A 27,895-nucleotide genomic window follows, 5' to 3' on the forward strand; every position below is an offset into this window, starting at 1 on the left:
TTCATCAGTTCTGAATTTTATAATTATAAAAATTTCAAATTGTGAGCACTTGAAAATTTTATTTAATAGTTTAAGTAAACTAGCTTCTAGGTAAATTTTTTTAACTCAATACATTCTTTATAATTAGAAATAGATTTATTTTTGTTTATTAACTCCCCAAAGGAAGTTATTGTAATGGGTCCGATTTGTCAAATTGAAAATTTTGACATTTCTCGACGTTTCAAGGTCCCTAGAGTCGAAATAAAAGATTTTTAGAAAGATTTCTGTCCTCCATAGCTCAAGAACCATAAGAGATATTAACTTCAAATAAATTTTGTTATTCAGATAATAAGGCAGAAGGATGCAGAAAGGGCTCTCAAGAAAATTGCGTGGGTGGTTTTTTTACCATAGCAGTTTGAAAAAAAGGTGAACATTTTGGTTAACCCTAAATATCTTAAGAACAAAAACGCTAGAGACTTGAATAAAATTTTATATAATATATTGTAACGTGATACCAAACAGGTATATTTTTTGAAAAAAATCAATATAACGGTTTTTTTTATAAATCAATAAAACTGAAAAAAATAAATTTGTCACCTCCAAAATTTTACGGCTGAAATATGATTTCATCTCTAAAACAATTTTGTGCAACGAAGAATAATGTTTTTGACATCTGATAAAATTTTGAGAAAAATCTAATTGACAGTTTTTTTTATAAAAAATAAAAATCTAAAAAAAAAATTACTCAAAGTTCGTAAAAATTGAATATCGATTCAAATATCTTTTCAAAAACTTGAAATTTAGGCTTCAAGCTTATTTTATCTTATAAAAAATATTGTTTTCAACATTCTTAAAAATGTTGAGAAAAATCGAATTGACAGTTTTTTTACAAAAAATAAAAACCTAAAAAAAATGTATAAAAGTTGGTAAAAATTGATTTTCGAATCAAATATCTTTTAAAAACTTTGAAATAATAACTTCTTACTAATTTTAACTTATAAGAAATATTGTTTTCAACATTAGGACAAATTTTTTAGAAAAATCGAATTGACAGTTTTTTTTACAAAAATAAAAAAGTTGGTAAAAATTGATTTTCGACTCAAGTATCTTTCCAAAACTTTGAGATATTGGCTTTAATTTACTTTTATCTTTCCAAAAATCTTGTTGTCAACATTCAGTTAAAGTTTGAAAAAAATCGAATTGACAGTTTTTTTACAAAAAATTAAAATCCGATAAAAAATTAACAAAAGTTGGTAAAAAATGATTTTCGACTCAAATATCTTTTAAAAACTTTGAAATAATAACTTCTTACTAATTTTAACTTATAAGAAATATTGTTTTCAACATTAGGACAAATTTTGAGAAAAATCGAATTGACAGTTTTTTTACAAAAAATAAAAACCTAAAAAAATGTATAAAAGTTGGTAAAAATTGATTTTCGATTCAAATAGCTTTTCAAAAATTAAAAATATTGGCTTCAAACTAATTTTATCTTATAAGAAATATTGTTTTCAACATTTGATAAAATTTTTAGAAAATTTGAATTGACAGCTTTTTTACAAAAAATGAAATTCTGAAAAAAAAAACAATACTAAAACTTGGTAAAAATTTACTTTCGATTCAAATAGCTTTTCAAAAATTAAAAATATTGGCTTCAAACTTATTTTATATCACAGAAAATATTGTTGTCGATATTCAGTAATATTTATATAAAAATCCAACAGTCCGTTTTTTCAAAAAAATAGTACGCAAATTTGATAAAAATTGATACGAATACATATAGACAAACTTTTAAGCAAGACAAATCGACAGACGGGATGGGAAGCCTCTTTTTTTATTATTATTATGTTTGCCATATTTTGTATTTAACTATTTGCATTTAATATTTAATTTAAAGACCAGCGGCAACACTGCGAAAGCTTTTAAGCTCTTCTTCAATAAACCATCTTCGTAGTATTATCCTGTTCAGTTTTGTATTCGTTTTATACATAGGCATTGGTATGTAGCTATTATGTATGATGGAGGACGAAATCATGTGGATCCTTTGTGCTTATAAAACGGCAACAAAAATCGATAACTTCCTTCAGGCCATACACCCTTGTGTGTGTCTACAGGAATTATTATAAGTGAAATGAAAATAAATATTGATTTTTCATTCAGGGTCGGAATTTTGTTTCCATGAGAAAAAAAAGAGCCGAAAATATGTGATTATGATGATGTTGAAAATACTTCGACTTATATTAAACATCATATTTATGGATAAAAAAAGGAAATATAAATTAGACTTCAAAAATATCCCTTCGCCCACCATCAAGACCACGCACGAACCGAAACGTTGCGCTGGGGGTGGGTGGATAGATGAGAGAATTTTATGCGTCATAGAGTTTTATTGCGAAAAACAAAATGTCTAGTCAGGTGTGGTGCGTTGGAGATAATGATTATTATGATGATGTTGATGAAGTATTTAAAATGTCATTTTGTCAGGGAAAGTGATTCAGAAAAGAAATTAGTTCAAACAGGCAGGAAGTGACTTAAATTTGACTACGAAAAAAAAATATAAAAATATGGAACAAGAAAAGTATGACGAGCACGAATGTATTTTATTTGAAAATGGTACCACATCCGAAACTTATAAAAATTAATATACAATTTTAATATAAACTTTGGAATGTTTGGAGATTAATCATAATTTAATCATCATAAGTTAAAATATGAAATGGTAAAACTTTTATACAAAATATTTAAAACATTCAAAATGGATTTAGTTAAAGAAAAGAGTTTTTCAATAATTGAATTAATTTTAAATATCCCTCTATTAGGAAGGGTTTTTACTTTTGGAGTTGTCATTTTTTGACATAACAAGTTATCGTTACGTCATTAATAAAAATGGAACAATGCACGTTTCCTCCAGGTTGGGGGTTGTGCCGTCGGGGTGAATTCCTGGCCACGTAAAAGCTTTCATAGTTGCGAAGCACCAACAAGCCTCGGATAAGGACGGATTTACTGTTGACAACCAACGCAAACGATTTAAGGACAACGAACTTCGGATATGCACGTGGAATGTTAGGTCCCTTAACAGACCACGTGCGGCCGAAGAATTAGCGGAGGCCCTAGACTGCTATAAAGCAGACATCACCGCCGGGCAAAGAGAGGATGAAAAACTGCGATATTTACTATGGTGACTGCTACCACGAAAATAAACAGCGCTTATTTGGATGCGGTTCGTCATTGAAGCCAGACTCAGGTAAGAAGTCTTGAGCTTTAGGTGCATCAATGAGCGCCTCATGACCATACGCATCAAGGCTAAATTCGGCAACATTAGCCTGATATGCGCGCACGCCTCCACAGAAGAGAAAGACGACAACACCAAAGATATGTTCTTCGAGCTCTTTGACAAAACATATGAGCAGTGTCCAAGTTCCGATATTAAAATAGTCCTGGGCGATTGGTAGAATAATCGGGAAGAACGACAACACTTCCGACAACAGATTCAGGCTCATAGATTTTGCTGCAGGGCGAAACGTCATGGTAGCCAGTACGCGTTTTCCACACCTCAAAATCCACAAAAGAACTTGGACTTCTCCAGATCAATCTACCGTCAACCAGATTGACCATATTGCGATCGACCAGACACGCTTCCAGAATCATGGATGTACGAACTTTCCGAGAAGCTAGCATCGACTCGAACCACTACCTCGTTGTAGCCAAGGTAGCACTTCGGATTTCCAGACCCAGACAAAACAGGGAGGTGCTGGGAGAAGGTACAACGTCGAACGGCTACAATCGCCAGAGATCGCCAAATCCTTTTCCGATCGAGTTACAAGTAACCTTTCTCAAAATTCTCTGCCGCAAACACAATGTATCGAAAACTTGTGGCAACATTGCCAAGATGCAATGAGAGAAGCCGCCTCTGATGTACTGGGTTTCAAGCAACCACCAACAAGGAACCCCTGGTTTGATGAGGAATGTCGACAGGCAAATGCAGCCAAACAACAGGAACGCAAAGCGGCATGAGCTCTATGAGCAGAAGAGGCGAGAGGAACGCCGACTACTCAGAAGGAAAAAGAGAGGGTATGAGAAGCGTGCGGTCGAAGATGTTGAGAGGTATAAAAGCAGGAATGAGGTTCGAAAGTTTTATGAACAGGTGAAACGAAATTCACAGGTACATAAACCTAGAACCGCAGGCTGCAAAGACGAAAGTGGAAACATCATAGTGGAACCGCTGTCAATGCTGAGGATATGGAAGGACCAATTCTGCAGACTGTATTACGGTGACGACGAACCGAATTCCGCTGTCAGGCAGGATGATCCATTCAACATAGACGACGAAAGCCAACAATCCCTTCCTCCCGACTTAGACGAAGTAAAGATTGCCATATCTAAGCTGAAGTTGAATAAAGCCGCTGGGGCAGATGGCTTGGATGCCGAGCTCTGTAAAGCAGCTGGAGATAAGTTGGTTAGGAGCATGCACCAACTTATCTGTAAGATATGGTCGGAAGAAAGCATGCCCGAACCTCTGTATTGTTTGCCCGATCCTGAAAAAAGGAGACAGTCTAAACTGCACCAACTATTGAGGAATGAGTCTAACTAATATCGCCTATAAAATCTTCTCTGCCGTAATATGTGAACGTCTATTGCCCATTGTCAATAACCTGATATGTCCTTATCAGTGTGGTCTTAGACCAGGAAAGTCCACAGTTGATCAAATATTCACATTACAGCAGATCCTTGAAAAAACTCAAGAATACCAAATCGAAACCCACCATCGAATTTTCATCGATTTCAAGGCCGCATATGACAGCATCTACAGGGACGAGCTGTATAGAGCCATGTCTAGTTTTGGCATCGCTGCCAAACTCGTCCGTTTGTGCAGGATGACCATGGAGAATTCCACTGCTCCATAAAGGGTGGAAACAACTTAACAGAACCTTTCGATTTCAAAAAAGGTTTTAGACAAGGTGATGCGCTGTCATGTGATTTTTTTAACATCGTGCTTGAAAGAATAGTGCACACGTGGGGTTTTACGGTTAATGAGGGCAAAACAAAGTACACGGTGTCGTGAAGAAAGGGCCTAAACACTGACGTCTCGGTCAAAACTTCACCATCGATAGACGTAACTTTGAGGTATTCAAGGACTACGTCTTCCTAGGATCCGCTGTAAACGCAGAAAACAACACTAGCGCTGAGATCAAACGCGGAATAACTCTTGCTAACCGCTGTTTCTTTGGGCTAAGAGAGCAATTGAGTGGCAAAGTCCACTCTCAAAGGACCAGTGTCGCTATACCAAAACTTATCATCCCCGTCCTGCTGAAGGCACCTCATGTTGGTTCGAGAGAAAAGTTATTCGTGTGATCCACGGTCCCTTATGCATCGAAGGGGAATGGACTTAACCAAAACAGAAGGGTAAAAGTCCAACGACTAATTGGCTGGGTCACGTAGAGCGCATTGAAACCAATGCTCCGGCTCGGAAAATCTTCGAATCCACACCCACAGCACAGTGCAGTAGAGATTGCGAGAAATAAAACCGGACCAGGCGCCTTCAAAGAAATCAACCGCCTTATAGGATAAAATAAACAACTATCGCAAGCCATGATGGACAACATCACTGAGATTACATCGTTGGTTGACAAAGTGGAAGCCTTTGCCAACCACTTCTAAGGCAACTTTACCTCCAACCCTCCGTCTAGCCCACTTTTGATTGACGAAGTGGAAGAGTCCATCCAACAAACTCTGACTCCCACTTCAGAGAGAAGTGTGTTCAATGAAACTAACTTGACAAAAAACCAATGTACAAGCCATACTTGAGCACTACAGAGGAAATATGTGAAATGATAGACCACTGCAAACCAAAGAAGTCAACAAAGAAGTCAAGGAAGAGGCTCCCGCAAGCAGTGTTTGTTTTCCTGACAATCGTCTTCAACAACGACTACTTTCCCAAAAATGGAAAACTGCTAAGATCGTGGCAATTCCCAAGAAAGGAGATCGGAAATACATTTCTAACTACATACCCGTATCTCTCCTGAGCAACATCAGCATATTCCTGGAGGAACTTATATTAAGGAAACTGAAAAAATTCTGCTGTGAAAACAGAATAATTCCTGACATGCAGTTTGGTTTTTGGGAAAAACACTCGACGCTGCATCCTTTAATGAAGTTTCAACACGACATTACCACAGCTCTCAATAGCCATCGTGTCACCGTTGGATGCCTTCTGGACGTTGAGAAAGCATGTGATAGCGTATGGATTGAAGGCCTCATCCATAAACTTCATTTTTTTCTTTTCCCTCTTCCAAAAAATTGTATGTACAATTGGAGAAATGGTCATCGTCAATGAAAAACATCAGGACTGCAGTTGCCCAAGGATCGAAGCTCGGCCCCTTTCTATACAGCATCCTGACATCTGTCCAACCTACTCCCGTCAACTGCGAGAACCTTCTAGATGCCGATGATTCCTTGACCTACTGCTCCTCAATGTCACCACATATAGCCGTGAAGAAAGTAGAAGCTCCCATCCACCATCTCTTTGATTTCTACCCAGCAAAGTCGGAACTCATTTGCTTCAGAAGACCGTCAACTGTCGTCCGTAGAGGTTCTCAAAAAGCGACAATATGCAGAAACTTAAAGTTTAAACTCCCAGATGGATCGTCACTTTTAGCTAAGAGGACTGTCCAGTACCTGGGAGTTTATTTCCACGAGCTCTTAAAGTTTGCCCAGAAAGTTCTTAGGAAAGCAAGCTGGACCTTCATCCATTGATGAAGAAGAACAATGGACCAAGTCAACAGACCAAGATCCTGATGAACAAACAACTGCTGAGATCAGTCATTGGATACAGCTTTCCCGTTTGGTACAACATCTCCAAAACGGCCATGAAGCAGCTAAAAGCCTTTGAACGAAAGATCCTAAAAATCTGCACTGGGCTTGTCTTTGACAGGGAGTGTCAAAAACACTTCAAAAATGACAGAATTTATTCTGAAGCTACCTACTACTTTTGCTAAAAAGCTAGTAGGTAACTCATCAAGCAAGCCACCCAAACCAACTAATAGGAAGAATGACAACCCAACAGCGACTGCCAGAGCCCAGGTACATCAGCGTCATGAACATTATGGATGATAACATAATCCAAGACAACAACGAAGATGCCGTTGCATTCTACGCTGACTTCAACAGTATTTGTTGTTTCTACACAACTCGATTAGCATATTTGAACACTGTTTCCAGTTTTTGGAATTATAACTTTTAGTGAATTGTAACTCGAAGGAATAAACTGAAACTGTTCTATCCGTTTCATATGATATTTAAGCTTCTCTTACTTTTAATTATCTCCCCATTTCCAATAAATAGAAAACCAACCCATGCTGTGTTTTCACCAGGACGATACAAAATTAGATTTAGATTTTCCCATAAGCCTATAACATTCTTAAAATACCAAATGGCTAATAATTCAGACGACAATATTCTTGTAACCCCTTTCTAGGTCAAATGTACATATTTTCAGGCATGTTCATAAGTCGGTATGTTCGGTATGTATGTTCTCATGGATGTATATAAAAGCTTGTTGAAGCAACAATCGCTGTTGTGTTCAGACACCGGAACGCTTTTATATTATGTTCTGTATATTATGACTACCAGTCCAGAAACCAATTTATTTGGTACAGTATCAGTGAAATAGGAGGTTCGAATATACAAGGTATAAGTTCATTTTGTTAAAATTTAACGTACTCGTATAGGTATATGCTATATGTACCTAGAAATTGAATGAAACTGCATGACATCTCATTGCCTTGATCTAAAACTAGGTCATAAATGTCTGCAGCTATAATATTTGCAAACCTATTTATGTATGTGACCGCAGCGAAAATTAATGGAAATATTCTCTGCATACAAAATTTAGGGATAGCCTTTTTCCTTCCTTCGAAAAAAAAGTTTTGAAGGTCTATATTATGTTCATAGTATAACGTATATAATTTAATTTATTTATAAGCTTTGAATATTTAAAATAAAACTTAAAGGAAAATAATCAAATAAGCGGCGAAAAGTTCAATTGAGATAGTCCCCGACTTGAATCCCCCTAACGAAAACATATTTATAGGGATGTACTTTATTCAGTATTGTTGATTCTTTTGCCAAGGGTGTCTATTAGGCAGGTTTTTAGGATTGCCAACGATTTCTCGAAAACTGGTATTTAACAATGGTCATATTTCTTGGAAAATTGATAGGCACTTTAGTTAATAAAATTGAAAAAAAAACCATTAAAGTCACATTAACATTCAGTCTTTTCTTTTAATCTTAAATTAAGCGGGTTCGAGAGTTTACACGGGACATTTTTACTGTCTAGAGGGTTATTAATTCAGATACGACTATCAATGCAAAAGTTCCACACGTTAACTCTCTGACTTGTAGCGCACCACCGTCAATGCGTTGAAGTTGACTCACCAATTTTTAGAGCCATGTTACATTTATTTTGACGTATTTCAAATTATTTCCAGATGCCTGTTAAAAACCCTAACATCGAAGCAAAAGGATACTCCAAAAAAAAAATTTCAGATAGCTTTTAGATTACCCGTGTTTTGTTGGAAATCTATCCATAGTATAGTAGGATTTTACACGAATAACAAAAACAATATCCATAGTATTAATACTAGCTATAAAAGTTAGTTAGTAGAATCTTATTAGGGATGGTTTTTTGACATTTATACGAGTCTCGAATGGATCGTATGTGATTTTGTTCTCAAATGTTGGTACGATTGATATTGCATTTGTATCTCGATGGCTGTGTTCGTTGAGTAGTTGTGCATTTGAAAGCATGTGTTTTTTATTGGGGAAAAAAATCAATCTGTTACTGTTGATATTATTTAGTTTTGTTAATGAAAATGGACCAACTGGGCTTATTTTGCAAGAGAAAACCATAGAAAAGATAATCAAGTTTTTCTATGTTTAAACCCGAATGTTTATCTCAGTTTAGATTAAACAAATCTTTTTGGTGTTTCCACCGCACAAAAAGATTTAAAAATGATTAAGTTTGACAGCACTTTCTAAAATGGAAGTGAGATAGTTTGATTCGTGTTAAAAAATGAAGAACTGAATATGTTCAATTTTTTTAAAAATTTGATTGAAACAAAACTATATTTTTGGTACACAAACATGCAAATAAACAGACCATAATGCATTATCTGTAAAACTAACTCCAGGTTTTTCTTCACAAGTTTTGACTCGACTCCGATCTCCGACAGGAATCGAGTCAAATCAAGCTCATTTCAACTCGATCCAATTATATAAAAAATTGAGACGAGCTTCAAGCTCGCTTCAACACCACATGTTAATGTAGTAGTCTACGAACAAACCCCCTCCTTGAAGCAATTGTTAAATGAACTTTTCTTATAGAATCTCAATTTCCAGTTGTTTTCTTACCATTTCTTCTTGAAAATTGTCTATTTTATGAGTTTTAGTTAGTCTTTTTTGCTAAGTAAATTTTAACATTTGATTTTCAAAAAACTTTCTTCTATTTGTGTTTTTTTTTAATTATTATTCTGACAGATCTTCTTTCAGTTGTACCAATTTTTAAATACAAAAATGTGGCTACTGCGGATCGTTTTGTTGGCAATTCACTGTACTTTCACTGTACTATATACACACATATGTTTATCAATATGACATAAAAACAAAAAACTATTTTTATAAAATTTGTATTAAATATTTCGTATTTATTTATTTTCTACTAATGTGCAACAAGAAAATAACCATTTATGAGGTTTTACACAAAAAACTTGAATAGTTTTTAAAAAAAACTTCAGTTTCACAAGGAAAAAAACATTGGCACACCCTATAACTTCTCTGGAAATGTACCGTTTTTTAGTAGCATCAACAAAGTTTTACTCTCACAGCAGCTCATATAACGACAGTCGCTGTCACATGTCATGATAACTCATTTCAATTAAGTTATAGGTGAAGAAAGGTTGTTTTAAATTTGTATTAAATTTAAACATCAAAAAATGGCTGGAAAAGGAAAAGAAACTACCACAATTGAAAGAAAAATAATTCTAGATCTTCATTCGAAAGGAAAATCATTATTTGAAATCGGAGAAATTGTCAGCAGAAGCTGTTATACGGTTCGCAGCATAATAAACCGATTTAAAAATTTAAAATCTTTAACAAGTTGCAGAAGAAGCGGTCGTCCTAAGAAATTGACAAACAAAGAAAACCGGTCAGTTGTAAATTGTATCAAACAAAATCCAAGAACCACTTCCACAGCACGTGAACAATTTGGTAAGACCGTCTCAACTAAAACCGTTAGAAATATCATACACAAGACTGGTTACATCTCTCGGATTCCAAGACCTAAACCCTTTATCAGCAAAATGAATAAAGTTAAACGTTTAGAAGTTGCAAACTGTTACGTTGATAAGGAAACGGACTTTTGGGTCCATGTAATCTACTCAGATGAAAGTTAATTCAATATTTTCCGGAATAATGGCCGAGAACTAGTATGACGGAAGCCTAATACAGCTCTGCAAAAACAAAACTTACTTTCAACAATTAAACATGGTGGTGGTGGAGTCATGGTCTGGGGATGTAAGGAGGCGTCTGGAGTAGGAGAGTTAGTGTTTATAGATGGAATTATGGATAAAATGTTTTTTTTTTGAATATTTTGAAGGAAAACCTTCACAAAAGTGCAGATAAATTGTGTCTTGCTGGAAATTTTCATTTCCAGGTAGGAAGGTACGATTTTTCAGAAATACTGATTTACAAATACAAATTTCTAAGATAAAAAATCACTACAGAAAGCATCGCAGCACCAACCTTTTTAAACTTTGCACTTGAATTAAGCGCCATCTACATCTCAACATATCAACCATTTTGATGCACTTTGGTTGCTTACCAAATTATATTGGACAGGTTCAGGAGACATAAGGTTCTTGAAAGTAAGACAAGTTTCTAGTATCTGATTGGGCAGCTGCCAAAAAATGTCCTTTCAATTAAGGCAACCTTATGGATGAAGAAAATTCTCCCTTTGTTATCAAATCAAGTCCACTTACGTCAAAATGTCAGCTGATTATGTTTTTTGATTCAACTAAAAGTTGAACTTCAAAACTCTGTGATTGCAACCTGTGTAAGAAGTTTTTTTTCTACATAATAATTAAGTAAGTACTTTCTGGAGTGAATGATAGTCAAATAAAGTTTAAAAATAATGACATTTGGAAAAGTAACTAGCTGCCTTGACTTGGTGAATCGTAATGCTCTCTTCTATAAGCTCTCGCAAACAGGTATTTTAACTAAATTTATCCATGTTATAAAAGAAATGTATTTTGATTCTCAAGCATCTGTCTGGGATGGGTCGTCTATCAGAATATTGCTGCAAATTGCATCTTCTTATAAACACTGATAAATCCAAGATCATGGTATTTCCAGATCTTCTAGGAGTCAGATTCGTTATAATTGGTACTTCAATAGTAACCTCCTGGAAGTGGTTAACGAATATAAATACTTAGGAGTGAAACTTAATACGAAAATGGACTTTAGCGAACATTTAGTTGAGAAAACCAATAGTTGTCAAAGTATGCTAAATAAAGGGTGTCCCAAAATTAACGCAAGATTTGAATTTGCCGCCATTTGTGCAGTGAAGTGTTGGCAACACTGAAAAAAAAAGCAATTTGACAGCTAACAGTATAGGGTTATTAAAAATGGAGCGTTACACGATAGAACAACGTGTCTTCATTATTAAAGAATATTTCAAAAATAGAGAAAGCTTGGCGGCTGCAGTTCGAAAATTTCATACAAAATATAGTCGGAATAGTGTTTTAACTTCGTCAACTGTGAAGGGATTAATTGAAAAATTCATGGAGACTGGATCCGTTAGAGACGCCAAACACACTGGTCGTCCAAAAACAAGCCGTTCAAATGTGAATGTCGAAGCAGTGCGTGAGAGTGTTACTGACAATTCAGGAACCTCAATTCGACGTCGCGACGCGTCGTGGACAAGAATTGCAAAATTTCAAGAACCTCTCTACACGTATACTCACCAAAGATCTGTGTCTTCATGCTTAAAAAATTCAATTTACACAACAATTGAAGCCTAATGACCATGGACAGAGAAGAGAGTTCGTTGAATTGATTATTGAACACAACAAATGGACCCTGATTTTTCGAGCAAAATCATCCTATGCGATGAAGCACATTTTCATCTTGATAGCTTTGTCAATCGCCAAAATTGCCGCATTTGGGGTTCGGAGAACCCACATGTGATTGTCGAAAAACGAATGCATCCACAACGCGTGACTGTATGGTGTGGATTTTGGGCTGGAGGCATAATTGGGCCATATTTTTTTGAAAATGATGCTGGTCAAGCAGTGACTGTTACTGGTGCTCGATATCGCGACATGATTACAGAGTTCTTTCTGCCAAAATTGGATGATATTGATGTGTCCAATATATGGTTTCAACAAGACGGTGAAACATGTCATACAGCCCGTGAAACAATTCAATTACTGCATGAGGCATTTGCAGGTCGTGTACTCTCTCGTTTCGGTGATCAAAATTGGCCTCCTAGATCGTGTGATTTAACACCATTAGACTTCTTTTTTTTATGGGGTTATTTGAAATCACAAGTCTATGTGAACAAGCCCACAACCACCCGTGCATTAAAGGAGGAGATTCAACGCTGCATAAACGAAATTCAGCCAAATTTATGCAGAATGGTCATGGAAAATTTCAACAAAACAGTGCGCATGTGCATGCAAAGCCGTGGAGGCCATTTGTCCGATGTGTTCTCCCATACATAACCCTATCCTATGTACTTTACGAGTCAATAAAAATATAACTATCAAAAGACTAAAAACGGCGTTTTCTCTTTAATTCAAATCTTGCGTTAATTTTGGGACACCCTTTATTTGGTTAGATCAATTTTACCTTAAATAGAAGTGCATATTTGTACTTTGCTTTACGTTAAGGTGTACATACGAAACAAAGACACATTTATCGTCTGAGTAAAAAAAACACCCTGTAGGAAGTTATCAACTAAACACATTTTTACTGATTCAAGTTGGTTCGATATGAAGGTAATTTAGTCCTTCCTAATCTTACCATTAATTGAAATAAGGAATTCAGTTAAAGTGAGGAATACTTTCATGTGCATATGAAACTAGGTAATCTGCAGATTAATTAAGAAATGTGTGAAAATAAACAATTTACCACACTTCATCAGACCTACCAAGGTTATAGGTATGCAGATTAATTTGGTTGATGGGGGTGACTCTGTTGTTGGTGCCTGCCTTCATATTTACCAAACTATTTTTTGAAATCTTTTATTTGAATAAATGGTATAAAATTTAAAATGTTAATGCGCATGTGATGTTTTTTGGTGATATGTCTTGAGGTTTAGAAAAAGGTTCCTTATCTTGTAAAGTTACTGCCTAACAATAACAATGACTAAAACATCTTTATATTCATTGATATATACTAATCAAAAATAAAAGAAAAATGATGTAATTGTAATTTGAATGTGCGTTTAGTTGGCTTAAAAGTCACGTCTAATAAATTAATGTACTTTCTGATATCATAAACACATATTAATCGACATAATAACTCATCTAGCTATAAAGTTCAATTAAAATTCACTAAGTATTCAATTGCACCAAAAAAAATAAAAATTGAAAAAATGGAAATACTATAATAACCCACTTGAAAAGATCCGAACGTGCGATAAAGCAAATGAAATAGGAAATGAATGCTAAACTTAGTAACCAATTGACTCATTTAAACGTTGTGTGTTGTCTCGGTCTCGGTTTCGGTTCATATCCAATGGATACGTGTCTAGATTCTGCAAATAGAGCGGCAAGTAAAATACAAATCTTACTAAAGCCGGCTAGATTTAAAAAGTGTACATATGTTCAGTACCGATATTAAATGTACATTTTGGAATAAATATTCTTTTCTTTTTTTTTGAAAATAAATACAAATTTTATATAAACACATTTGCCTATAAGTCGTACTACACATAAGGTTGTAAATGTGAAAGGCCTTGCCATTCTATTCATTGACTCATTCAAATGAACTCAATAAGTTAAGTGCAAATGAACAGATGATGAACTAAACATACATTATATGAGTACCTCTATAGGTACTTATCAACAGCTCTCTTTTTTTTTCACAATAAACTTTTTAACAACAATCACTATATGTAGGTGCTTTCGAGATGTAAGAAAAACACATAGTTTTGTATATCAATGAAGGAAGCAATGATCTTTTGAGTGATGTAGTCAATTTATAAGAGGGTATTTTTTTTCACTATTCGAACTTATATATATACCAATGTATGTATGAATAAGAATATGTTGTTTTAACTAAATATAGTTTAACTTATAGTTGACATTGACAGTTTGCCACCAATCAGAGGTTGAATTTTAAAATTTGGTCAATGCCGATAAACATATGGGGTAATTTTAAATTACTTGATTACTTTCAAAATCATCAGACAGATAAATGCATCTCGAGAGAAGTAAAGGGGTCGTTCTACATTCTTAGATATATGTATGTATGTATGTGTATTTTATAGAAGGTACATAAGGAGCTAAGTTTTAAGGAAAATTTGTATCTTATGGGTATGAGAACTTAGTCGGTGCTTTTGGTTAGTGAAGGTCGATGTTCAAATCAACAAGCTTCTTTGGCACAGCTGATTTTGATAAGATTTTGTCTAGTGCTATTCTAATGGACAGTCAAATTGAGTTTTAATTAATCACGAATCCATTACTCTGGTGAATGATTTATACTTTTCCTATGGTTTTGACAGCTTTAGTTCGTATTCGACTTCAAAATCAATCTATCGCATACATTTTTTGAGATATAAACTTTTCAAATTCTTAAAAAAAAACATAAAGGGGTTCCATCAAAGGCAGGTCGATTTAAAATGATGAGATATCAGGTTTTATCTTTATTTGACAGCTCTGTCGACGACTGGATGTGACAATATTACATATCGTTTAAATGGCCGCCGATGGCATTAAAAAGGCCAAGTTTTCGACTTTGGAGCTGTAATCAGGCTGAATTTGATTCATGGCATTGATTATTGTCTTTGAGGAACGCGGTGATTTGCTACTTGTTCGTTTATCCCTTCGATTCAGGAAATCTCTGTAAGAAAAAAATAGAAGAAGTCTCCTTGCCAAAAAAAACGACATAAAACCCATCGCGCAGAATATCAATTGTGTCTTGGGTTGTGTGGCACGTAGCGCCATCCTAATGAAACCATATGTCTTCGGTGTCAATATAATTTAATTAAGATGTTGATGATCATCGAGTTATAGCGATCGCCGTTGACGGAAATGGCCTAGCCATTATCCTTTTTGAATAAGTACGGACCAATGATGCATCCAACCAAAAATTTACACCAAGCAGTAAATTTATTTGGAATCATTGGATCCTTATGAATCTCGAGTGGATGGGTGTCGTTCCGAGTCGGGCAATGTTACTTATTCACGTTCCCTTCCAAGGATGGGCCGCACCGCTAAGGATGACTTTTCGACCAAAATTGGGATCAATTTCCAATTTCTTCGAAACCAAATTCGTGAAGAGGCGAACGTTGTGTATGATCGTTTCGTTCTCGGTTTGTTGGATTTTGTATGGTTACAGGCCCAACTCACGACGCAAAATTCCCCGCGTTTTGGTCTTCGACAAGCCAAGTTGTTGTAATTCTGTTGTACACTTTTACCAACAGCAGAGATGTTTCGGCAAATTTTGCACTTTCTTGACGTACCAGTGTTAGCTGATATGTAGTTCACTGAAAAGTCGACTTAAGAAGAGGAGCATGTAACTCGCACACGTTGTTACTAGGGAATGCTCCATATAAAGTCAAATGAACACTTGACTTACTTACTTACTAAAGGTGGCGCTACAGTCCTGTGTGAACTAGGGCCTCACCCAACAAACTTCTCCATCTAGCTCGGTCCCTAGCTAGATGTCTCCAGTTTCGCGCTCCAAGTTGGGTGAGGTCTTTTTCCACTTGTGCGCGCCACCTGATCCGCGGCCTTCCTCTACTGCGCTGTCCTGTGGGTGCTGATTCGAAGACTTTCCGGGCCGGAGCATTGGTTTCCATCCTTAGGTAAAGTCCTTTTCTTTTGTGTTGAGGGAGTTGGTAGTGGTGTGTACTCAGAAAAGCTTAATCTAAGCATCTCACTCCGCCTCCCTAATCATTGTAGAGTCTTTCAAGCGGAAATTTTAGCGATCAAAGAGGTTCTCTCCTAGCTAAGAGAAAACGTGATATCAACTTCTGATATCCGCATCTTCTCTGACAGTCAGGCTGCTATTAAATCTCTTGATGGTGTCTCAACCAAATCTCAAACGGCCCTCGATTGTCGATCGTCTCTTATGGAGATGGCGCAGCAATTTAACATTCACCTATGTTAGGTGCCGGGCCACAGAGACATCACAGGTAATTGTAGAGCTGATGAACTCGCTAAAAATGGAACCGTCATGCCTATTTCACCTGAAAGGGAGGAGATAGGTATACCGATAGCTACATGTAAACTTATGCTAAAAGAAACAGCTTTTGCGATAACAAATTCTAGGTGGCACAACTTACATGCGCAGCCACAAAACTCATATGGCCTTCACTGGACCTAAAGCGCTCTAAAGACTTGTTATCTCAAAGCAGACTTCATATTAGCTCCCTAAAGGTGTCCTTATGGGACACTGTCTTATAGGCAGACACGCAATACGACTTGGTGTAGCCTCAAATGACTTCTGTAGGAGCTGTATGGACGAAGAAGAAAAGGAAACAATCTTTCACCTCCTCTGCACTTGCCCTGCTCTTTCACTCAGACGCAAACTCCATCTGGGGGACTACTCTTTTGATAATCCCAGTGAACTAGCTACAAAGGATATCAAATATCTTTTGCGCTTTATAAAAAGTTCAAAATGTTTCGACTAGTAAGAAGTGATTCTCTAGATTCATGTGGAATCATAATGGGCCTTTCTTTTGGCCTAAGTGTGTGGATTCTAATCCGCAGCCACGTTAACCTAGCATAACCTAACCTTGTGTTGCAGAAAAAATCCTTATTTCAGAACTGACCAGAACTTTAATAAGACTTCGAAGATTAACAAAATGTTTTGTGTTTGTGATTTATCAATTTCTATTGTTTTCAATTATTCTGAAAATAGAAACATGAAGCTTCAAAAAATGTTCATATTGATCGATGATTGTTTCATTTATCCATGTTTCCATGTGTTACAAAATAAAAATTCATATTTCCTTTGTAACGTCAGAAGTGGTGGCAATGCGCGTCGGCGGCGCCAACACCACCAACGCCTTGATTGAATTTCCATCGAAATTTACACAAACTTTACCAACAACAACAATTTTCAAAATAATTGCAGTTAAAAATAAAGATATTTTCATTTTCAAACAAAAAGAAAATTTTAAATAAAAATAATCACAGATTTATTTCGCTAGAGACACAAATTTTATTTGGAACAAAAAATTATTGCAAAAATAAATATTATTTTTATTTCGTTGTTTAAATTCTCATTCCAAAAGTAAAATGAGAATGATATCATCAGTATCATAAGCAAAGCAAAGCAAAGCATGGCATGGGCTGGGCATGGTATGGTACGGAGCCCCTCTCGTCCCAATTTTAATTATTTAAAATCCAAAAGCAGAGACTATCCACATACGAGTACAACTCTATAGAATATTATAGTACTGTCAGCTAGAGCAGATGCTGACGAACGTTGCCGCCACTGAGGATGACGACGCGACGCACGCACGACGACGAAGCGTCGAGACGACCAGTTTACTATACCAGCTCACGCATATTGTCTGATGGTTCTGAGATGAGATGTTTTGTTGGTTTTGAATACAAATTTTTGATCTGTAAAAATATTTCGATCATTTTTTTTTCTTGTGTTTTTTTTTTTATAATTTGTGTTTGTTTAATTTCCCCATAGATTTTTTTAAATGGTTTCTGTTATGTATTTTAAAGTAAATTATGTATTTCTCTAAAGCTTGTTGTTGTTATTTATGTATTTTAAATTCTGTTTATAATGTTTCTCGGGATAAGTTTACCAGAACCAGCTTTTTAGTTGCTTAAGTCGTCTGTGTAGTCATTTATTATGTCAAGTTTGTCATTTCATAACACCATCGTTAGCAGCAGCGGGCGCATTATTTTGTTCTCAAGAAAAAGTGTGAAAGAAACAGACATTTATTTTATTTATTCAAATTTTGGAACTTGTGAATTAAAATAGAATAGAATTTTATTAAAATGTTTGTATAATTTAAGTATTTCATTGAAAATAACAAAAATCACGATAATCCTAAGAATGACAGACAGAATAAGTATACAAAATTCCTAGACTTAAAGCCATTAAGAAGCAATTTATCTTTTTTGTTCAATACTTAAGTGCTGGAATTTTAGCAGTATACGGATTATACACCTTGACATGTGCCAAGTTCCAATGATCAACAACAAAAGACGAATTTGGAAAATCTGGAAAAATTTATTTAGATGTTTTCTTTGAAAATCCACATAAAAAGATGCTTAAAAAGGCTTTTTAAATAAAAAAAAAAAGAAGAAACTGTGTCAATTTATTGAGGTCGAATATATACAACAAAAAATACCAACTTCTGCCTAGTTAGGAAATACAACTCTTCAAGTTCTTAAGTAGATTCTATTATTTTTATTGAAATGAAATAAATTCAATGCTAACTCGAGATTGTGTCGAAATTGAAGTGTAGAAAAATTTAAGGTGACATCGATCTTATCAATTGTTCAATAGAAATTTGAACGTTGAACTTTAAACAAGGTTGGTCTAAGTTTTCTTGATAACCTTAAGAAAGATGTTTAAAGGGGAAAAAGACCAATTGGCAGGGAGTTCACGTTACTAAATTACAAGGACGAGGAGTGTCCAAGTAACAAACTATCAAACTCGTATATAATATGACGTTTAAGGCAACTTTTTGGGTTCCAGTTCTTACACTACGTAGAATCCAATTATGCTTGGATTGATGCTGAGCTTATATTTTATAAGAATTGGACATTATTTAAGGATTTTTATCTTCAACTTGTGAATTTGTTTTTATTCACCTAAATTTGACAATTTTATCTTTCGATTTTGAACTCTAGGTTTGATTAATTTTAGATTTTTTCAACTGCCCAAAATAGTAGAAGTTAATGAAACAAACTTTTGATTTTGTTTAATTTTTCTCCAATCCGATTCTCATAAGCCTCTTTCTTTCTGGTTTTTACACAATTTGTACACTTTTTGCATTATTTAATTTGATTTGTCCATTTTTATTTCACTTTTTATTTCACGTATCAAACAAAATTTGAATTACAGAACCGAATTTATATTAATAAAGAATAACCTTATTCAAAAATGTTGAATCCAACGATGAGACTAAAATTTAAGTGGCATCTTTCTCAAATATCTACTTTTCAATCTAAGCTTCTAAAGTGGGAGTTAAAAAAGTCAGTAGAGTTAAACCCAACTCCGGAGGTGTTCAAATTTGATTTTCCTAGCAAGTTGAACACTAGTGATCAAAATCGCCCTAATAGATTTACCGATGAATTGATATTAAGCAAGATTTTATGACTAGATCTGATGGTAATTTTCCACGTCAAGTTGACTAAGATCTTCTCAGGTATCATGTAGCAACCTTCTTTGTCTTAGCAATATTCATAAGTAAGCCATCAGTGAAATCAAGATCCGTTCATATTCGAAAGATCAATATCTCATATTTTTGAAAATATATGCATTTGAAATAGTGAATAGTAAGTAAAAATTTTCAATAGTAAATGGGCAGGTTCAAACAACAAGATTACATAAGGAACAAAATTGGTTGAAACTTTCGGATGACCCCGTTAAGTCCCCAGGAGGACCCCGTTAAATCCTAAAAGTTCGCATCTTGCTTTAAAAATTAAGGAGATTTCGTTGAAGCTCAGTGAGTCTGGGAAGTAATTTGCTTGAGTTAAGCTAATATTGAGTTGGGAGTACAACACTATTGAAAGACTCGCGAGCAGTAGCTTTAAAACCATCCCGAACAGAGTTTTCGTGTTTTCCAATTATGCGATAGAGCTGGTCCTTCAAATTAACCAAGTTTCTTTCTTCCATTAAAACCTCTTTATCAAAACTGATTGCCATATTTTTCCATTTCCTCATCCACCAATCCTAATTTCTTATTTCGTAACCCAGCATTTTCTTGGATAGGCGCTCATCTGGTTGATTAAATTTGTTTACGATATAATCCAATCCAATAAGTCACTGCTTGACCAGCATCATTTTCAAAAAAATATGGCCCAATTATGCCTCCAGCCCAAAATCCACACCATACAGTCAGTTGTGGATGCATTCGTTTTTCGACAATCACATGTGGGTTCTCCGAACCCCAAATGCGGCAATTTTGGCGATTGACAAAGCTATCAAGATGAAAATGTGCTTCATCGCATAGGATGATTTTGCTCGAAAAATCAGGGTCCATTTGTTGTGTTCAATAATCAATTCAACGAACTCTCTTCTATGTCCATGGTCATTAGGCTTTAATTGTTGTGTTAATTAAATTTTGTAAGCATGAAGACACAGATCTTTGGTGAGTATACGCTGTAGAGAGGTTCTTGAAATTTGCAATTCTTGTCCACGACGTCGAATTGAGGTTCCTGGATTGTCAGCAACACTCTCAAGCACTGCTTCGACATTCACATTAGAACGGCTTGTTTTTGGACGACCAGTGTGTTTGGCGTCTCCAACGGATCCAGTCTCCATGAATTTTTCAATTAATCTCTTCACAGTTGACGAAGTTAAAACACTATTCCGACCATATTTTGTATGAAATTTTCAAACTGCAGCCGCCAAGTTTTCACTATTTTTGAAATATTCTTTAATAATGAAGACACGTTGTTCTATGGTGTAACGCTCCAATTTTAATAACCCTATACTGTTAGCTGTCAATTTTTTTTTTTCAGGGTTGCCAACACTTCACTGCACAAATGGCGGCAAATTCAAATCTTGCGTTAATTTTGGGACACCCTTTAGAAGTTTTGTATATTTTTTGATTGCCTTAAATGTAGATATACAGATAGGTTCCCAAGACCGAGTGAAATGAAATCGAAATCTATATTGACAATTGAGTGAAATTATTTTAAGGGTAACTTAAATTAAAACAGCTGATATATTTTTTTCACTTTCGAAATTTTTATGTTTTTTTATTTGTTCTGTGCAATAAAATAAATATAAAATATTGGTGTTTTTAAATTTCAAATGTAGAACACGTACATTTACTTAATTTTAAATTTGAAACAAAGAATAAATTTGATATCGATAAAAGTGCATTTAGAACAGAACCTAGCTTATAGCTTCAACTGATGCCCCATTGGACCCTACTTCGAATTGTGCAAACTTAAATAAGTAATATGCGATACAAATGCTTCTTTAGTTTGTAGAGAAGTTGGTTCAGGTTGACGATTGATTATCAGATTTTAAGTATTTTTTGAAAAATACAAATGAAAGCACATTCAAAATAGCAACATAAGAATAGGATGGAAAAAAGATAAACTGGATAAACGAACTTTAAGATCCATAAAATGCACTTCAGAAGATCTTCATTGTTGACATCCACTTTTATTTATAATTTATTTATAATTTCTCATATGGCTAAAAATCACCAAGGTTGCAAATTTCAAAATTGATTTTATGACAAAAAAAAATTGCAAGCTAAAGTGATGACTTTTAGCTCATACTGTTTTAAAATTTAAATATTAATAAACTTTTACAGGGTAGCGCTCAGAATTCTATGCTTTATTAGAAATATTTTTTAGTATTAAATATCTAATAGATACCATCAATTCGGGAACGTTTTTCTAAGTAATTTAAAATCAACAAGAACAAAACAAAGCATATAATTTAAGCTTTGATTTATAACATGGGTGTATTATGTATCTATATTAAATAAGCAGTAATGAAAACAATACATACAAAATCTTCTACTAGGAAAATACGTCAAATCATGTCCGGGAATGTTCCCGAAATGACCGTTCACGAAATGACGATTTCAAATAAGAGCGCCCTTTGAATATGCGGCGGCCACCTTACATGCGATCTGACTTTGTCAATAGAAACATATTGAAGGTTTCTTTGTTACATCGAGTCGTAAAAATGAATTTCATCAATAATCAAATATGTACGTTCACAGAATGACGGAATATCGATGTACGCTCTACGAATAATGAATAAAAAGGTACTTAACATTTAGATATAATTTATTTGACGAAAAATACTCTGACAGCAGGTTTTGTTATTGTTCTCTTCCTCGACTGATGTTTGACACCGAATGGCTGGATTAACTTAGATTTATTTTTGATCGATTATTATCTATATGTTTACTGAAATGACTTGTGCGGTATTGGACAAACTATTTTTATATTTTTATAGTTAAAAATCAATAATCTTTAAGTATCCTCTCTAAAACTACATTTTGTATAAAAAATACGGTGTATTTAGTAATGACCGGGGTTAAATACCTTAAATTTTTCAATTATATTTTGGACTTGTTGAAGATTGTAAATTAGGACGCGTTCGCGAAATGATTTTCTATGCGTGTATATTGATTTCATTTAAAATTAACCTTATTAATAAATAATATTGTTTGATAGACACACAAAACAGGTTAGTTTTAGTATTTTATTAATTTTTTTTGTCAATAAAGTCAAGATTTAAGGCATTAAATTGCTAGCAAAGCCAATTCTGCACCTTGGTGAATTTGAGCCATATACATTGATGAATTCTATTTATGACAGCTGAAATGCCCAAATAGATCTCGATCTTTTGTTACACTAATGCAAGTTTAACTGTTTTAAACTAAACTCGAAAAAATCTCAACTTATGACTTTACATAAAGTAAACTCATAAGTCAAAAGTTACCCTAAGGAGAAAAGAACAGGTTTAGATAACTCTTTTGATTTCAAGTTTTCATTTGTTCCGCATATTGATAATATTGTTCCAAAAGGAACTCATTTCGAATCCCTATATTATTGTGTCATAATAAAACTTATTAGTAAGCTCATTACTTCAATATGCTGATAGGTATCAAATGAAACCCTTTCCTAAAAATTTTTCGGATACAATTGAGGAAGTTCAGAATCGCTTCTCAATATTTGTGTGATTCTCAGATTCAACAAAATCTTCTAGGTTTGAAATCTCTATAACTTTGAATAACTATTCTGCCTATACGGGTACTGTAAACTAAACTGTACTTGTGTACTTATCTTTTTTTATAACAGTTGTCGAGTCTGAAACTCTTAGAATTCTTGCCTATGAACTCTCAATTAAGGGCTGAATTTGAGAGTGAATAAATGTGACTAAAAGATCAAACGCACAAAACCAAAGAAGAAGCTTCTTATAAAGCTTAAAGAAAAGAAGATAAAACTGACTAAAAATTTTACGTGATGATCTCAGATAACAAAAATTGTGATAATCTGATGGTTTGGGGTGTAATATCTTATTATAGAATAAATAATCAGAACTTTGCGTTCAAAAACATTGTTTACCGAAATTCAAAGAGATGCTCGAACCTTTTAAGTGGACTTTTCAACAGGATAAAAGCTTATCCATACTGAATCAGTAATGAAAATATGGAAAATAAAATCAAAAAATCAACTTAATCATTTCAAAATAAATATGATTCTATTCGAAATAGAATTTTTGAACTAACACAAAAAAAAAGAGACAAAAAAATAACTAAGCAAATAAGTACCCGTGGCATGATGGTTAGTGCGTTGGATGTTAGTTTAGATTAGTTTTAATTTTTATATTAAGGACCTTATTTTAAGTAGTTTTTAAGTAAAAACAAAAAAGGATCTTGATATTAGTTTTTTTTTCAAAATTTTCTAATAAATACAAAAATAAATATAATTTAAATTGAAGTAAAATAAATCTTAGGGCCGAAAGGCATTAGTAGTTAGTGTCATAGTTTAACTTAGAGTGTCCGTATGGGACCATTTAGTTAGTTGTAAGTTATGGATAATTAGGCTAGTTTTATGAATTTTTGTCTAGCTTTAAGATAGTTTTAAGAATGAACTAATAAAAATGATTTTAAGAAAAAAAAGTGCGTTGGACTGTCATGCAAGGGGTCTCGCGTTCAATCCCTGCCTGTGTTTAAATCCCACCTTAATTTAAAAAAAAAAAATAATTTTCGCGGGTACTGCCTCTTGCGAGGAATTGACAAATCCTTCAAGAGTAGTTCTTGTCATGTAAAAGTGCTTTTTCAAATTATCCGTTCGGATTCGGTCTAAAATTGTAGGTCCCTTCCATTCCAGACAACAGTACTCACACACAGAAATGGTTGAGAGTTGTAAGTCACTAGGCCCTGGTTCCCAACAGACTGCGCCACCCAATTTAATTTATTTAAGCAAATAAAATAAATGTCTATCTTAAAAGGGAATAAAATGTTTCTGTTTTAATTTTCCTTACTTTTCTCTGGAAACTAGGAAGTTATAATCTGTCAAATTGAATTTTTTTTTTCGACGTCCTTGGAATATAAAAGAAATGTCTGTGCGAGAATACGTCCTTTTGTAAAGCATTTTAGATGTCTACATCTCAGCACCAGTAGAGATCTCGACTTCAAATAAATTTTGTTTTACAAATAACAACATGCCTAAGTGACTTTCAAGACATTTTAGTGACCCTAAATATCTCACCAACTAATAATTCTAGCAAATTCAATTATTTTGCAAAAATTAAAAGTTTTTTATTATAAATCAAAAACCCGAACAAATATTTGTCACCTCGAATATTTTTCGAAGAAAAATCATATTACTTAAATAGTTGTATGTACAGAAGAAAATTTTTTTAGTTTTTTTAAATAATAACATTTTGAGAAAAATCGAAATAACAATTTTTTTCCAAAAAAATAAAAACTAAAAAATATGGTCTTTCGGTTTTTTCATAAAAGTTAAAATTTACAAAAAAAAAAGTACTACAATCATTTGAAGGTATCAATTTTACAATAATTTATGTTTGAGGAAGATAATGATTCTAAAAAAATACAATTTGTTACTTTTTTTTATATAAAAAAGAACTTTCAAAAAATGCTACTAAAATTTGTAAAAATTGTTTTCCGGCTTAAAATATGGGGAACAAAAACAGATTTGATGCTAAACTTCTTTTATCATATGCAAAATATTGTTGCTTGTTTTAGAAAAAATCAATTGACAATTTTATTAGGAAAACACAAAAACCTAAACGAGCAACAAAAGTGTAGTTATTAATACTTTGTTGAACTTTTAGACAAATCAAAAGACGGCCATCGATGGAAAGTTATAAGTGTGGGTCAAAAGCCATCCTCTTTTTTAGATGATTTTCAGAAAGTGTTTAAAATTTATCTTAATAATTATTTATTAAAAGAAGAAAAATAAACATAGTTTTTTAAATACACCAAATTATTTAAGTGGGACTAACTTAAGGAAAGAAGAGCTTTTGTTAATTGTTTTGTATGTGAATCTATTATATTGACAGGCAGTGTATAAATGATATTTGCACCTTCAACAACATAATTAAAACAGGAATGAATACAGCAATTTTTTAAAAACCCCTAAACTTGGAAGCTATTGTCCACCGGTAATATTGTGCTGTTATTCTATTTCATGTCATGAGTCATAACGTATATCTTACCTTTCTAGGTAAATGTGAGAAAAAGGCTGTACAATTTGATTGAACATAAAATTGCAAAATATTGGAAACAAAATTGTTGTTAAAATTTCGTTTCTATGGAACTTATGGTACCATAATTTGCTTATATTTACTTAGGTACTGTCTGAATTATGTACCTACTTATTTAAAAACAAATAGTGTCAACATTTATTTGATAAGAATCAAATTCATCCTTTATTAAAAATCTATTAGCTTCTCCTTGATTATTAAACCGAGTTTTTTAAAATTTTATAGATTGGCTTAACTTTTATTTATTTATTTTTCAATAAAACAATGAAGTTAAATTTTGAACTTTTCAATTCAAAATTCAATTTTGTTTAAAAAAATATATAACAAATAGAACAAAGAAATCCAGAGAAAGCTCAAAAACACTGAAGCTCAAGGTTTCTTGTTTGGTGGTTTCGCTTTCGAGACTAACAGCTCGAAACACACCTTATTTACCTACCACCCATACCGCCATATTGCTATAGTGATGCGGTGCTATGCTGCTACTGCTATAGCTGCTGACTGACATTAAACCTTCCTTTAGCCTCAACTCAACAATCGTTGCCTAATTTTAACAATGACGTCAACTTTTTATGCTTTTTAAGTAGCGTTCTCTCTCTTGAGTCTTTAAACAGAAAACAAATAACTAGCTATACCTACATTTTGATCACATCACCAACAAGATTTGAAAAATGGAATAATATTAACGCAAACACACACACACAACACACAAACGAAAAGAATATTCTCCTCTTCTATGAATTAAGCTTAGGTACAAGAAATTTAAGCTTCAATTCAATTCAATTCTTTTGTAGCCATTATAACTTATCTAGATACCTAAGCCTTTGGTTTAAGAAGACACAAATCATAAATTAGGTACATATATGTATCTCTATTTCCTTTGGCGTTGTTGTTGTTGTCGTTGTCTGAATAGGAATCTTATTCAAAGCTACAAAGCTAGATTTCACCTGTCGACTAAATCGAGTTCAGGTGTACCTGAATTTCTGTTGGTATTCATTTGAAAAAAAAATGGAAAGAAAATAGCATATTTTTGTACATGAATTAAATTAATTCCTCAACCCACCTCTCGTTTTGGTATCCTTGTTCCACAAAATATAGAATCCTTACTCCCTTCCGCCTTCAACTTCAATGAGTGTAAAGGAATGCGTTCGTTGACAGTCAGTCTGCACAAACTTGCAGGAGCTTTTCTTTAAATAAGAAAAGATGCAGATGGTATTATTTCTTTTTGTTTTAAATTAAATTGATATAAATTATTATTATTTTTAGGTATGATTGCTGATTGAGAAGAAATAAGAAAATAGTAGGTAAATAAAATTGCACTTTAACTAACACAAACACACCCAAAAAAGAACACGTTTACACGTTTCACATTACTTGTACTTGTATACGTATTTTTTTGAAATAATTTTTATGTTGCACGAAAAACTCGTATTTGGAGTATGAAGTTTTTGTACAGACTACGCTTTACAGCGACACACAGTGGTCTCCTCAGCTCAATCTTGGTCTGGTTTGAGTTTGAGACCTGGCTGGCGCTGAAGATAATAGAGAGCAGGAATACACAAGAAACCACGAGTTAAAGTGAGATGCAAGACAATTCCGAATTAATTATACAGAAAACTCTCAAACTCCTCGTTGCTCGTTTGCGTTTCGTTCGTTTTATTCCTGAATCTGAATAATCATACAGTCGTTTGTTTTTTATTTTTCTGGGAAGGGTGGGAATATGGCAAAAATTAATATTAATCAAATAAATAAGATAGTTTATGCTTAAGAACTAAATTAATAAAATAAACTATCAATTGTATTTCTTCATTCAGCACAGGGTGGTGAAACTCGCGATACAAAAAGTAATTAATTATATGGGCGCGGCGTTTAACACACACACACTATGTTTTTCGTTTTTGTTTAATTCTTTTCTTGCTTTGCTATGTTTTGCTTTAGACTTTCTTGGTCATAATTTTATTGTAATTGAAAACAATTGAAATTTGTAAATTAAAATACAAGAGGAATCAGAAAATACTCAATTAAAAAAGAAATTATTATAAAATAAAAACAAGAATAACCACAAACAAACACAACGCACCGAGAATTTATTTAACTAAGCTCCGGCGTCGACACGTCCACTCGGTGTTCTGTCTCGCTTTCGTTTGATTGGAATGATTTGTCAATTTCGGTTGGAAGCGGTCCGGTGGATTACCTCATTTCTGGTTTGTTCATGGTTTTTTTTTTT

The 27,895-nt window shown here is 33.8% G+C and overlaps 1 protein-coding gene across 5 annotated transcripts in view; it reads right to left on the bottom strand.

Annotated features, from left to right (window-relative positions):
• Positions 1–27,895, bottom strand: part of LOC129947505 (neuroglian-like) — a 170,438-nt gene extending 142,543 nt beyond the window's left edge. For 3 of the 5 annotated variants that reach the window (XR_008781724.1, XR_008781725.1, XM_056058093.1), the window contains exon 1: positions 26,732–27,800. The gene's annotated coding sequence lies outside the window, so the exon portion shown is untranslated. Of the gene's footprint in view, positions 1–26,731 lie in introns of all 5 variants that reach the window. The other 2 variants (XM_056058091.1, XM_056058092.1) reach the window with 2 other exon arrangements.

This window comes from Eupeodes corollae, chromosome 2 (assembly GCF_945859685.1).
Source record: "Eupeodes corollae chromosome 2, idEupCoro1.1, whole genome shotgun sequence".
Lineage (NCBI taxonomy): Eukaryota > Metazoa > Arthropoda > Insecta > Diptera > Syrphidae > Eupeodes > Eupeodes corollae.